The 14,496-nt window shown below is 37.1% G+C and overlaps 1 long non-coding RNA gene across 1 annotated transcript in view; it reads left to right on the top strand.

Moving 5' to 3' along the window:
* LOC147916646 (uncharacterized) overlaps positions 1–1,956 on the top strand; it is a 144,428-nt gene extending 142,472 nt beyond the window's left edge. Inside the window, exon 3 of the long non-coding RNA XR_015552791.1 lies at positions 550–1,956. This is a non-coding gene — a long non-coding RNA (uncharacterized LOC147916646). The remainder of the gene's footprint in view (positions 1–549) is intronic.
* The last annotated feature ends 12,540 nt before the right edge of the window (positions 1,957–14,496 follow it).

The following is a 14,496-nucleotide window of genomic DNA, read 5'->3' as shown; positions in this document are numbered from 1 at the left end:
GAATTGACCTACCTCCCAACTGGTTGCGTTATAGGATATGTTGTGCTTTTTTTTTGGTAACACATTTACATATCTGTGTATGTATTTATTGACTTAAGTGGTTCATTTTGTCTCTTGTTTAACTCTCTTAGTCCAGTTTGAATATTCTGATTATTGGGTTGCGAGTACATAGATAGTGGAAATGAGCTGTGAGGAGGCTTATTTCACCTTTTTATTCCTGGATTTCTGAAAGGAGATCTGTTCCTGAAAACAACATCTTCGAGGAAAAACAAGACAAAAACATGCTTCACTGTCAAAAGTCTCCTGGAGGAATTGATAGAACTATTCAAATAAAATCCTTCCTAAGAATTTGGTTTTGGAAATACAAAGAGAAATATCATGAATTACTTGGTAATGCCTCACAAATAAGCATTACTTACTTAAGTATTTACACAGAGATTCCTCTTCTTCTCGTGATAACTATTCACAGTGCATTCGCTGGATAAATTTTTGAAAAAGTATGCTCTCTCAGAGCCTATGTAATATTTACTTCTTTTCTTTTTTTTTAAGGAGGATCATCATGCAAATTACCTTACCAAAAAGAATTAAAGCTTGACCATATCATCAGTAGAGAAATTCAAGGAATGCAACATATCCCAGACCCAAGTTCTTGCAACTCATGAAAGAAGATGATGTTATTTTGATGAGTAATGTGAACAAATGAATAAAAAGACAGTCAGAAACAGGGCTCCATAAAAGGTTTTAAAAGATATGACTAAAGATGAAGCTTTAAATATAGAGGAGATACAGGGACAGGAAGAAGAAGTAAAGGTTTGTTGCCTTAAAACTCGCATGCTGGTTCTTCTACCTTCCTATGCAAATTTTCTTCTCCAACAAGATTGGCTCTCCATGTTGGCTGATGCAATTCTTCTCACAGGTTTCCAAGTTACTCTCTTTTTTCAAGGGACCAATCCAACCCCATTTCTCTTGGAAGGCTTGCCTAACTCTATCCCTCTTCTTTCCTCTGGACTCCTGTATTACACTACAGAGGGGGGACAAATCAAAGGATTCAAGGGAGCCGTAGGGAAGGTGAAAGGTGGTGAGAGAATGGAGGAGTGGAAGCAATGGAGAGGGAGAGGTCTTAGAGGAGCCAGTTTGGGGAGATAGTAAGTTTCCCAAAGAGGCCATTAGAGTTCCAAATTATCCTCAGCAAAAATATGCTAACAAGGAGAAGGATAGAGTTGGCAGAGCATATAGTCTGCAGGAGTTTGAAAAGGGGAGTTTTAGTTGACTGTGAAGTTCCCATGGAAGAAGCAGGTTCAGATAGAGAGAATAGAGGCCTCACATGGAGCTAAGAAGCCAGTTGGTTGTATAACAGTGGATTTTCTTGGGACATTTCTTATTATATACCGACATTATAATTTCTAAGACTAACATAACTTTTAAAAAGTTAAATCTTTCATTTTGAAATAACTGTAGGTTCACATGCAGCTGTAAGAAGTAATACAGAGGGATCGCACGTGCTCTTTACCCAGTTTCCTGCAGTAGTAACATCTTACAAATCTATAGTGCAATATCACAACCGGGAGATTGGCACTGATACAATGAAGATACAGAGCATTCCTATAACCACAAGGATCCCTCTCGTTGTCCTTTTATAGTCATCCCCACTTCCCTGCCGCTCCCACTCCCCCCTTAACCCCTGACAACATCTAATCTGTTCTCATTTTTATAATTTTGTCATTTTAAGAATTACATAGAACCATACAGTATGTAACCTTTTGGGTTGGTTTTTTTTCACTCAAGATAATTCTCCGGAGATTCATCCAGGTTGTTGTGTGTATCATTTGTTCATTCCTTTTTATTGCTGAGTAGTATTCCATGGTATGGATATACCACAGTTTGTTTAACTATTTACCTGTTGAAGGATATCTGGGTTGTTTCTAGCTTTTGACTATTACAAATAAAGCTGCTATAAACATCTGTGTGCATGTTCTTGTGTGAACATAAGACTTTGATTCTCTGGGATAAATGCCCAAGAGTGCAATTACTAGGCCAAGCTGTTTTCCAAAGTGGTTGTACCGTTTTATCTTCCCACCAGCAATGTTTGAGTAATTTGGTTTCTCCACAGTCTTGCCAGCATTTGGTATTGTCACTATTCTATATGTACACCATGGCCAAGCTATGCTATTCTAGCCAGTGAAATAAGGCAAGAAAGGCAAATAAAAGGCATAACTATAGAGACAACAGACAGATCATTGGTAATATGCATGTAAGGTTCCTCCATGTCTTTTCATGGCTTAATGTCTCATTTCTTTTTAGCACTGAATAGTATTCCCTTGTCTGGTTGTACCACAGTTTTTTATCCAGTCGCCTACTAAAGGACGTCTTGATTGCTTCCAAGTTTTGGTAATTATGTATAAAGCTGCTATAAACATCTATATGTGGGTTTTTGTGTGGACATAAGTTTTAAACTCCTTTGAGTAATATCCAGGATCACGATTGCTGGATTGTATGGTAAGTGTATGTTTAGTTTTGTAACAAACTACCAAACTGTTTTTTGCAGTAGCTGTACCATTTTGCATTTCCACCAGCAATGAATGAGAACTCCTGTTATTCCACATCCTCTCCAGCTTTGATGTTGTCAGTGTTCTGGATTTTGGCTATTCTAATAGATGTGTAGTGGTATCTCATTGTATTTTTTTTTTTTTGTGAGGAAGATCAGCCTTTTGCTAACATATGCCAATCCTTCTCTAGTTTTTGCTGAGGAAGACTGGCCCTGTGCTAACATCTGTGCCCATCTTCCTCCACTCTATATGGGACTCCGCCACAGCATCGCTTGCCAAGCGGTGCGTTGGTGTGCGCCCGGGATCCACTTGTGCCACTGGGCCGGCCCCTCCTTGTTATTTTAACTTGCATTTTCCAGAGGATGTATGATGTGGAGCATCTTTTCATATGCTTACTTGCCGTTCATATATCTTCTTTGGTGAAGTGTCTGTTAAGGTCTTTGGTCCATTTTCTTAATTGAATTGTTTGTTTTCTTATGTTGAGTTTTAAGAGTTCTTTGTATATTTTGGATAACAGTGCTTTATCAGATAAGTCTTTTACATAAATATTTTTTATTTAGTGTGGCTTTATTTAGCCAGTGTGTGGCTTGTCTTATTCTCTTGATATTGTCTTTCATAGAGCATAAATTTTTAATGTTAATTAAGTCCAGTTTACTATCAATTATTTCTTTCAGAGATCGTGCCTTTGGTATTGCATCTGAAAAGGCATCGCCATACCCAAAGCCTTCTAGGTTTTATCTTATGTTTATTTTTTAGTTTTATACTTTTACATTTTACATTTAGGTTTGTGATCCATTTTGGGTTAATTTTTGTGAAGGGTGTAAGGTCTATGTCTAGATTCCTTTTTTGGCATGTGGATATCCAGTTGTTCCAGCACAATTTGTTGAAAAGACTATCTTTGGTCCATTTGTATTGCTTTTGCTCCTTTGTCAAACATCAGTTGGCTATATTTATAGGGGTCTATTTCTGGGCTTTCGTTAATTTGTCTATTTTTTGGCCAGTATAATACTGTCTTGATTACTGTAGTTTTACAGTAAGTCTTGATATTGGGTAGTGTCAGTCCTTCAACTTTGTTCTTCTCCTTCAATATTGTGTTGGCTATTCTGGGTTTTTTACCACACCATGTAAACTTTAGGATCAGTTTGTCAGTATTAACAGAATAATCTGCTGAGATTTTGATTGGGATTACGTTGAATCTACAGATCAAGTTGGGAAGCCATGCTATTTTTTTCATGAATCTGACCCATTTTACATTTCATATATATCTGTATCTCTCATAACTCCTTGCCCAGACAATGAAGGCAGTAGTCTCTTAACGGAAAAGTTGTTTATTTGGTTAAAAAAAGTAGCTCTTTAATTCAGATAGTATGTGATTTTGACTTTTTGGTTAGACAGTACTGAGAGGAAACAAGAAATGTTAACAAGGAGCAATAAATGTAACAATAGATACTTACTTATAACCCTCTAATCTGTTTTAAAGCATGCACTTTTTTTGTGTGTGTGAAGAAGATTGGCCCCTGAGCTAACATCCATTGCCAATCCTCCTCTTTTTGCTGAGGAAGATCAGCACTGAGCTAACATCTGTGCCCATCTTCCTCTATTTTGTACTGAGCTAACATCTGTGCCCATCTTCCTCTATTTTGTATGTGGGACACCACCACAGCATGGCTAGATGAGCGGTGTGTAGGTCTGTGCCAGGATCCAAACTTGTGAACCCCGAGCCCTGACTAAGCAGAGCACGTGAATTTAACCACTATGCCACGGGGCCGGTCCCCAAAGCGTGCTTTTTATTATGTCTCTCGTCCATAAATGCAAGTAATTCTTTGTTTTTCTTTTATATTCTATTAATTGCAGTGAAAGAAAGTACCTTGACAGATAATGTTCTTTGCCTTTGATTAGTTTGGTATGCTTTGACCTCCTGTATTTAACAAGTCCATTAATTTTCTTGATTAAACTCTATTTCCTTTATTGACGACCTGAAGTATTTTATAGAATTGGATTTTATTCAGTTCAGATTCAACAACCATTTTGAATTCAGTTTTGTAATAAGTATTGAACTTGGCACTTTCATGCATGTTATTTTTTTTAGTCACAAAAACATTGTATTTTTATTTTACCGTGGTAAGGAAATTGAAGTCCAAAGATGTTATGTGGCTTTCAAAAGAATCCCAACTGAAAAGCATTACAACAGCATAGGGACTATATAAGTGTTTATAGCATGGTTATCAAGCAACAAGGGAAGAGGCTAAAGCAATGTATACCAGACTTGCTGGAGCAGTTTTTATTGAGGAACACTCATGCAGACAGAACAGTAGAAAACATGCCAGTCCCGTGTTTCCCATTACACTGTAGGCAGTCCAGAGCCACCTGGCAGGACCAGATGTCAGATTGCAGGAGAGGGACCCTGACCCTTGGCTATGGCTCTTTGAAGCTGCATTATTAGGAAAATCCTTGTCCTTTCCCTAATGTGAACAAAAGCTGAGATATAATGGGACTATGGTGCTGTGGAACCTTGGCTCCAGACTTATCCTGTCATCTAAGTGTTTGGGAAAGCACTAGGACCTCACCTTGCATGACAAGTGGTGCAATTGCAATCAAGGCTTGTTATTGACCAAGATTGGTTATTTTAAGTACTCGGTCATGTCAGTTGCCATGAGACTTTTCGGGAGACAAACTCCTTTGCTGGGAAGTGGTCCTTCAAATTATAAATCTTGGACAAGTTAACCCTTACCTCTTAGTTGTTTTTCTTGAAGCTTATACATATTTTATAGATATTCTATTCTATCTATACAATGTTAATTTAAAAAGTATTATTTAAAAGAGAGTGTTAGAGCTTGATATGAGACTGGATCTTCTGACTCCACTTTCCTTAGTCATTTCATTTCACCATAGCAGCTGAGGAAAATCCATGGCACAATAAATACTATTCTTTGGAGTTTGGAAATTTTTGTCTGTAGGAAAGGAGGAGCTAAGAGACATTTTTAAAGAGCGGAAAGGTATGATGTTGGTCGTCTTTAAGGATGTACATCAGCGACATTGTGGAGGATGAATTGGGAAAAAGAAGAACTAGATTTGGGAAAGTGTAGTAGATGTAATTGTTTCGTTGCTACCCAAGAAGTTTTAAGTAAATTGTTTGGAAGTGAGAGGAAAACAAGGGAGAGCTGCCAGAGGCAGAAGTGAGACTACTTAGTGACTGGTTAGTAGTGGGGAGGGAAGAAGACAAAGCATTCTTGCCATTTGACTCTGAAGTTTTCCATCTGTGTTCTTGGAAAATTGGAAGTACCATTGGCAGAAATAGGTGAGTCAAAAGGGAAGAGGATACAATAGGAAATTGAGGATAAGAATTTTAAATGAGCTGAATAAGGCTGTTTGGGGTCATGAGATGGAAACTAAAGTCAGACCGGGACCATAGAATATGTGTGGCAAACCATAATTGACTTTCCAAAAAGCAATTTCACGACTGTGTTGGGAGCTGGAGTTGGATTGCAAGAGGTTATGTGGAAAGGTTGATTTAAAAGTAGGGAAAAACAGTAAATATAGACTGCACTTAATGGAAATTTGACAAGGAAAAAGAAAGAATAGGAGTATGAAGGGGTAGCAGTCTTGAGAGAAGCTTTTTATTATTTTTGTTTTCAGCATAGGGAAATATAAATTTTTGTATGGCTCAATCGAGTAAGGATAAAGTAGAGAGGGTGATGCTTAAATTGTAAGAGGGTAATTTATAGAAAGTAGTTCTAGAGGTCCTGGGAAAAAATGAGAATTGGTATTACACCTGTAGAACTTAAGCTTAGAAAGAAAAAGGGATGCGTGCCTTTTCTTTAATAAATAGAGAAAGCAATGGAGAGTAAGGAAAAGATATTTTGAAGTGAAAGAGAAGAGGATTGATATAATTTATACTATCCATTATATCATTCAATACACGTTTATTTGCAGTCAGCTGCCTGAGAATAAAGCCAGAGCAGAGGAAAGCAGAGCGAAGAAAGAGAGAGTGCCTGAGTTTAATGACATCTATTGGACAATTCTTGGATATTAATCGCACTCGTGGGCTTCCAAGTTATGAGACAATGCCACCTATATTTGCTTAAGATAGCTTGGGTTTGTTTGAGAGAGTGAGATGTCCGTCACTTGCCACATGAGCTCATCAACTGCAAAAACCATAGTTTTCTCTTTCTCATCTAATCCGACTTCATCCTCTGCCATGGCTATATATATCACCACCTCCAAAAATACTTCTCAAGCCAAAATTTTAAGGATATCATTCACTACCATAGCCTGTCTTTCAAGCCCAATTCTTCCAATACCCTTACTCTAATATGCTTTTATTGCCCAGACACTTCTACCTTGTTGAGTATATCCCATTTTCTTTATGTACCACGCTCTTACTTTTGAACCTCCATTTTGAACATTTTCAGTTTCATAGTCCAATACAGTGTTTCCTCACGTGTTCTTGATTCCCTTGCTCTTCTCTCCAAGGCACCTAGTAAAATATCAACCATAGCTAAACTTAATTGTCTGTCTGATCCATGTTGTTCACTTTTTTGAGATGGGAATACCAAAAGAAGTGCTTAAAAAGCTCTATTTGAGAGGGTGAGGTTTGGCTACTCTGAGCTGCATAGTAAAGTGACTGTGTACTCTAATTTGTTGGGGAAACTCTGATGTTAATATCTCCAGGTGATGTTCCATGGACTAGTCAGATTCATTCTTACCTACAGAACAAGATCTTGGCTACCAGAATTCTTGGGAGTAGAATGAGGGAAGAAGGCTTGGGTGTCAAAATCTAATGTGGGAATTTTCCCTTGTTTATTGAAATCAAGACTCAGTTATGCTTGGTTTTCCCAGTTTGGAGACCTTCCATGTCACATTTTCAAAAAAACTCCAGGAGATCTGTAGGGATAGGAATAGTTGTCCAGCTGTGGAGAACAAAAGACAAGATCTGGAGTTGAACTTCTTAAACATATTTTTAGACAGTTCTGCTGATTTTAGCCCCATTTCATCTCTAGAGATAACAGGGCCACCAATTTTTGATCCTCCTGTGGGTCCTGAAAAGAAAATTAGGTTGTTTCTAATTTTAACCTACTTTTAATCTCAGGGATGCTGTCAATACTACCTAGTTCATTTGCTTTTCAGACTCCAAAGCTTATTGCTCTTGTGTCCTCAGACATCTTTATCCTCATGGATTGATGTCTTTAAAAACATTCTTTACTCTCATTTTAGTAGAGTTTTAGGAAGGAGCAGAGATTAATGCATGTTTTAAACCTGCAATCTCTATCTAGAAATAACTCCATTCTTAAGTTTCAGAAATCTTCATTGTTCCCTGTACTTTTGCTCTTAATTAGTTACTAAGTTATTCTGCCCAAGGCAAGAGAAGACCTCCTTCATGACTGATGGAAACTAATTCCATTAAAATGTATTACTTATCAACTTTAGGACAGGTAATGTGCTTGGACACTTTACACACTTTCTTTCATTTGTTTCTCAAAAATAACACTATGTATCATTTCATAACATTAACACTGGTGAAGCTCTGAAAGGTTAAGTTATTTTAGCCAAACCACAATGCTAATAAGTAGCTGAGCTAAAATGCATACCTGGTCTCCCTGATTCCAGTTCTTTCCATTCAGCTTCTTTTTGCATTTTATCTAAGAGCTATTGACAAGAGAGTTACTTCTGCTGCTCCCCAAAGGAATAAATTTTCTATCTCTCTCTACAAAAGGGTTTTTTTTCTTCCAAGTGAAGAGCAATGAAAGAGAGGAAAATTTGTGTTGTTGTTTTGCAAGTATCTGGCACACACTCACCATAAATAATGGTGGTTCTCTCGCTCATAGTTTTCTCAATTATGGTGATGTTACGCTAATCACTTCATTAAAGTGACGTCTATCAGACTTCTCTATTGTAAAGTTAGCATTATTTTCTTTTTAATTAAAAAGGATTTTTAAGGAGATACTTTGAGACTATATAAATAACCATTTCTCATTAAACTCTTTCCCACTAGTTTTAGCACTCACTGTTGATTTTTGAAAGCCATCATCCTACATATAATATTTTGCCTTCTACAGTAGAGAAGGACTTTCTCTCTCTCTCTCTTTAATTCATCGGTATAGACTCATGAATTTCTACCTTATTCAACTTCTTGGGAAGTTTTCAGTCATTATTTCTGCACATACTTTTTCCAGAACCACACTCTATCTCTTCTCCTTCCGGAACTTCAATGACACAAATATTAGATCTTTTGTTATTATCTTTCAAGTTCTTGAGTCTCTGTTCATATTTTTAAAATCTTTTTTTCGCTCTTGTTTAGATCATATAATTTCTATATTATCTAATATCCAAGTCCTAACACCCAGACCCTGCAAATATGTTACCTTCTAGGGCAAAAGAGACTTTGCAGATGTGATTAAGGACCTTGAAATGTGGAGATTAACCTGGATTATCCTGGTGACCCACTCTATTCACACAGGTCCTTAAAAGAAGAGAACCTTTCTTGGCTTGTTATCAGAGAAAAATATTGGAGGAGAGCAGCTGGGTCAGAGAGATGCAAGATTGCTGACTTTGAAGACAGAAGAAGGGGACCACAAGCCTAGGAATGTGGGTGGCTTCTAGAAAGTAGAAGAGGAAAAGAAATGGATTCTTTCCTAGAGCCTACAGAAAGGAACACAGCTCTGCCAATTCCTTGAGTTTAGCCCAATGAGACCCATGTCAGACTTCTCACTTATTCATTTGTAAGAAAATAAATTTGTGTTATTTTAAGCTACTAAGTTTATAGTAATTTGTTATGGCAGCAATAGGAAACTAATACAAAGGCATAAATCGACAGTGACCTAAACAAGGCGACTAGGATGCAAATGAGGACAAGTAGACAGATGTGAAAGATTTTTTAGGAGGTGGAATTGATAGGACTTGAGGACAAATGGAATTTGTGTGAGAAATGGAGACAAGTCAGTAAGGAGTGGGAAGTTCAAAGATTTTTCTCATAATTCTGGCTTGAGCAATATTTTGGTACTGAAAAGTGGGGTGCTGTTGTAAAAATACCAAAAAATGTGGAAGTGGCTTTGGAGCTGGGTAATGAGTAAAGGCTGGAAGAGTTTTGAGGTGACGTAAGAAAAAGCCTAGATTGCCTTGATGATGGTGTCATTCATTGTTATTGGCCACAAAAGAGGGAGAAAAGAAATTTAGTTTTACATATGCTAAGTTTGAGGTAGCTGAGGTCTTCTTAGTGGAGTAGGTGGTTGAATTGGTTAGATATATAGAATTAGAGCTCAGGAAAGAGATTGTAGGTGTAGACTTATAGTTTGAAGAATAACCAATATATAAACATAACTAAAGTGGATTTCAGTGGGTTGCAGCATCAATGGGCAATTGATAAGGAGAAACACCTTCGTAAACAGAACTACTTTAAATAAATGGCCATGAAGGAGGCAAGAGAGACACAGTATTTGGAAAAGTGTTTGGAAAAGGATCTGGGTTGAAGAAGGGTTTGGAGAATATACTGAATATGTTTTAATGTTGATTTAAAGGAACATTATGAGAGAGGATATAGAGACAAGAAAGAGAGAAGAGGAAGAGTATAATGACACCCTTGCAGAGGTAGAATTGGTTGGAATTTGGCACAGGAAGAGATGGTAGTCTTGTTTATGAAGAGGCTCTTCTCTTCAACTGTAGAAGGAGAAAAGAAGAAAATGATGGCATGGACTAATTACTAATAGATGGTAGAACTTATTAGTGTAAGAATGGCGCTGGGCCCAGGAGGCTGGGGTTAAAGTTATTGAAATTCATGTAGTAAATGTGGGCTCTCTAGCTGGTTACTAGCTGTTTGATTTTAGGCAAGTTACTTAACCTCTGTGTAATTTAGGTTCCTCATCTACAACGTGCTGATATTAATGTTACCCATTTCTTTGAGTTACTGTGAGAACTAATTGAGTTATTACCCTATAAAAGACTTGGACCAGTGTCTGCATAGAGGAAGTGCAATAAATGTTTTCCATTGTTATTAGGTATTATCATTTGAAGTGCATATTTCCTTTCGTTTTTTTATGATGGATTTCCCAATCTAGCCTTTACTGTTTTGGAGGCCATAGCAAGAACACTCTTAACTTGTACAAAACTGTGAAAATATAAACACAACCATATCCTGGTGGTATCCTCGAGCACTGTGTTTGGAGCCAGTTTGACTTGGGTTCACTCTTGGATAACCGATTTGGTATCTGTTTTGAAGATATGAAATATACTTAACTTCTCCAAAACTCATCTTAAAAATTGATGAGATTGGTTTATATGATTTCTCATCTTGTTTTTACATCTGGCATGCTATGATTTTATTCTATGTTAAAATACATAATTGGTAAAATAGAATATAATATTATATGAACGCATTTCTGCCTTCCTTTCCCAACGTCGTTATCTCATATTCTTTATGTCTGATGCATATGATTGATTATGAAAAGTTCTGAATGACCCTTTCTTTAGGCTTTGATGCATACTCTACTTTGAGATGATTATATTGCTACTTATTATTTATTATGCTCCAGTATGCTACTTCATGCTGAGTGAAAAATAGAGGTGGATAAAATGCCTGCTCAATTACACTGAAATGAGGGCAAACAATACAAGAAGATATGAATAGATAGCTCAGAAAATTATTTCTATGGTAAAGATCTGTGTTCTTTTTATTGTTTTACTAGTTCATTCACTTAGTAAATATTTTCAGAAATCTTTATGTTATCTCACCTTGTTAGAAATGGGGGAAGGTGTAATGATTCAAATATTCCAATTACTATTATAATGATTTCAATTATTAAGTGCTGAACAGTTTATACTACTCTTCACATCCATTATTACATTTAACATCTATCACAGTGCAATGAGGTAGAGAGGGGCAGCCTTAGCAGAGTATCTTGGACCCAGTAAACATTCAATAAATGTTTACTATGGGTTAGTCTTTTAAGATTTTTATAGCCCTTTATAACCTGAGACTCAAGGAAATTAATGATTCTAGTCTGGGCTTTGTTATTAACTATGGAACATTGAGTAAGTTGGTTAAGTTCTTTGGTCTCAGCTCTCTCTTCTCTAGGTTAGGTGCGGGACCAGGAAATTTTAAAGTCTGCTCTATCTGTAACATTATATGATGTGGACACTCTTTACTTAAAAACTACATCCATTAATTCTTTTTTTGATTGAAAATTTTGAGTTGTCCTGAATTTGCAAGTTGACTATTTTATATGGACATATTTTGAAATCTAACTATCCTCATTGCTCTTACTATCCAGTCAATGGTCAGGAAGAGTATTTTGGAAGACTAAATGAGTTGATGATAGGGACAGACCCAGTGTTGCCTCCAGGCTCTTGCCAGTCTCTCTGGGAGTACTTGGGTTGAAATTGGATCGATACACTACCATAACACTTGACACCTGGAAGTGAAAAATGTTGATGGAGTCCAGTCCACATGGGGATTTTAGTTCTCTTAAGAAAGTTTGAACTGCTAAAGGGTTTCATATTTCTCTTTTATGTCTTGGATTGAGAAAGTGGCCAGAGAAGTGGTTTTGGGTTTTGAGCACAAAAATTCAATGTAGAAAGTGAACTGGAATGTAGACATGATCTTAATGTCCCTGAGATATGAAGAAGGAGACTTTCAGACATTTGTTGAGTGACTGGCTGTCTTTGGCCCCAGAATAGCAGTGGCTTTCCTGAACTTCAACATAGGATTTTGGATCAATCTATACCTTTCTCTAGACTCCAATGATCTGTCTTGTGTAGACAGTTCTATATATCAGTCATAACTATTGACAAGCATCTGTTTAACTGCAACTTTTATTATAATTGCCCATTTACTTGTCTTTCTCCACCACTAAAATTTAAGACCCAAGATGGCAGTGGCCATATCTCTCTGATTTGTTGCTTTATTCCTGACCCCTTCCACAGTACCTGGTGGTAGGAGTCACTCAGTAGGCAAATGTTGGGTAAATATAAAATAAGAATATACAATAATGCTAGTCAGAGGTCAAAGAGATTTCAGCATTGAAATGAGTCTTTATTTAAGGGTGGGGAGGTGGAGGCTCAGAGGGGTGACCGGGCTCACTGAAAAAGAGAGGACTGTCCCTGTCTCTTTCGCTAAAGCAAAGAACACATTTTCTTTGCAAATACCCAAAGCATACAAAATTGGATTATTGGATTTGAATTCCATGTTTTTAGGGATTCATAAAAGGAAAACCAAACAGATACAGGGCTGAACCAGCAAACTATCAGACGATTTAAAATGGCAGTTGAGAAAGTGTGTGAGGAACATTACAGAAAAGGGAAGGGAGGTGGTGATGGTTAAGGATTAGCTGAGGCAGCCAAGGGCACTTACAGCATGATTTTGGCTGACACAGCAGACACAGCATGAACCAAAGTCAAGGACAGGGGAGAGATGCCGGGGCTTAAAGATATTGCTGTACAAACCTCCAGGCAGATACCGGCAAGAAGGTCAAGACATGTTTTTACTGATAAGCAGGGCCAATGCAAAGGGCAGAACTTTGATCATGAGAAATTTTAATTACTCAGATATTGATCAAAACACCTAGCAATCAACTACTGAAGGGAGAGTTTGAGAACAGGGCTGGATTTCTTAGATTCACGCTGGGGCACCTGACTGCCCTTCCTAGGCTGTGGTCAGTTACTATTCTAAGCACATCCTAGGAAAAAAGCCAACTATGGTAATGGGTTAGACTTTGGGGAATGGCAGTGATCACAATATTATTAGACTTTAAATGCTAAGTGGAAGAAACATTCAAGGAAGTTGGTTTTGTAGGAACGTGTGGAAAGCCCTAAGGACCTTTGATGGAAATTTTATAATGTAAAGGGGAAGAGGGGAACAATATTTAGAGGTGAATTGAAGTGCTTCTTTAAAATCAATAAAGAAAATTAAACCTCTTTAATGATCTTAGACCAGTAATACAGTCTCAGAGCCAGAGTCTGCCTCAATATATCAGGTGTCTCTCTGACCTTTGAAAAATTGCTTTTTGGGCCTTTACACGTGTCTAGTTGAATGAATGGGCTTTTATTTGGATCTTGCTCTCAGTGGGTAGGACCACATCAACAAAGATAGCCTAATTTAGGTCCTTGAAATCTTTCACCTGGACTTTGTAATGTATGCTCTCTTCTCTAAGCCTTGCTTTCTCTACAATATATGTTCTACAAAGACCAGAATGCTGTTTCTAAAAGACACGTTTGATAGTTTCACTCCTTGTTGAGCTCTTGTTATCTTGTATGGGAGAGACAATTCTCTAAAATTTGGTCTTGGCTCCCTTCTTTTATCTCAATGTTTGCTGCCCTGCCCTTATATGAATCCTAAATTAATTTTAGTAAATTAATTTTAGTAAATTTAGCCATACCTAAATCCTTTCTACTTTAGAATAATCTTTTTTATTTTTCCCTTTTTACTTTGGAATAATCTTAGATTTACAGAAAATTTGCAAAAATAGAATAGAGTTTACATATACCCCACCCATTTTTTTCTATACCTAGTGTCTTACATTATCATGGATATCTGTCAAAACCAAGAAACAAACATTGGTACATTACTAATAATTAAACTCTATACTTCATGCAGATTTCACCAGTTTCTCCAGTTATGTCTTTTTTCTGTTCCAGGATCCCATCCAAGATACCACATTGCTTTTAATCATCATGTCTCCTTAGTCTCCTCTGATATGTAACGGTTTCTCAGAAATTCCTTTTTTTTATGATCTTGAGAATTTTGAATGGTACTGGTCAGCTATTTTAGAATGGCTGTCTATCTGAGTTTGTTTGATGTTTTTCCTCATGATTAGACTGGAGTTATGGGTTTTTGTGAAGAATAGCACAGAGTTGAAATCTCATCACATCATTTCAAGGAGAACATGCTATCAGCGTGACTTATCACTATGACGTTAACTTTGTCTTCTTGGTTAAGGCAGTATTTGCCAGGTTTCTTTAC

Source organism: Ceratotherium simum, chromosome 7 (assembly GCF_057802395.1).
Source record: "Ceratotherium simum simum isolate JZ-2026a chromosome 7, ASM5780239v1, whole genome shotgun sequence".
NCBI classification, from domain to species: Eukaryota; Metazoa; Chordata; class Mammalia; order Perissodactyla; family Rhinocerotidae; genus Ceratotherium; species Ceratotherium simum.
The sequence above is the reverse complement of the archived record's forward strand: the minus strand, read 5'-3'. Positions and strand labels throughout refer to the sequence as shown.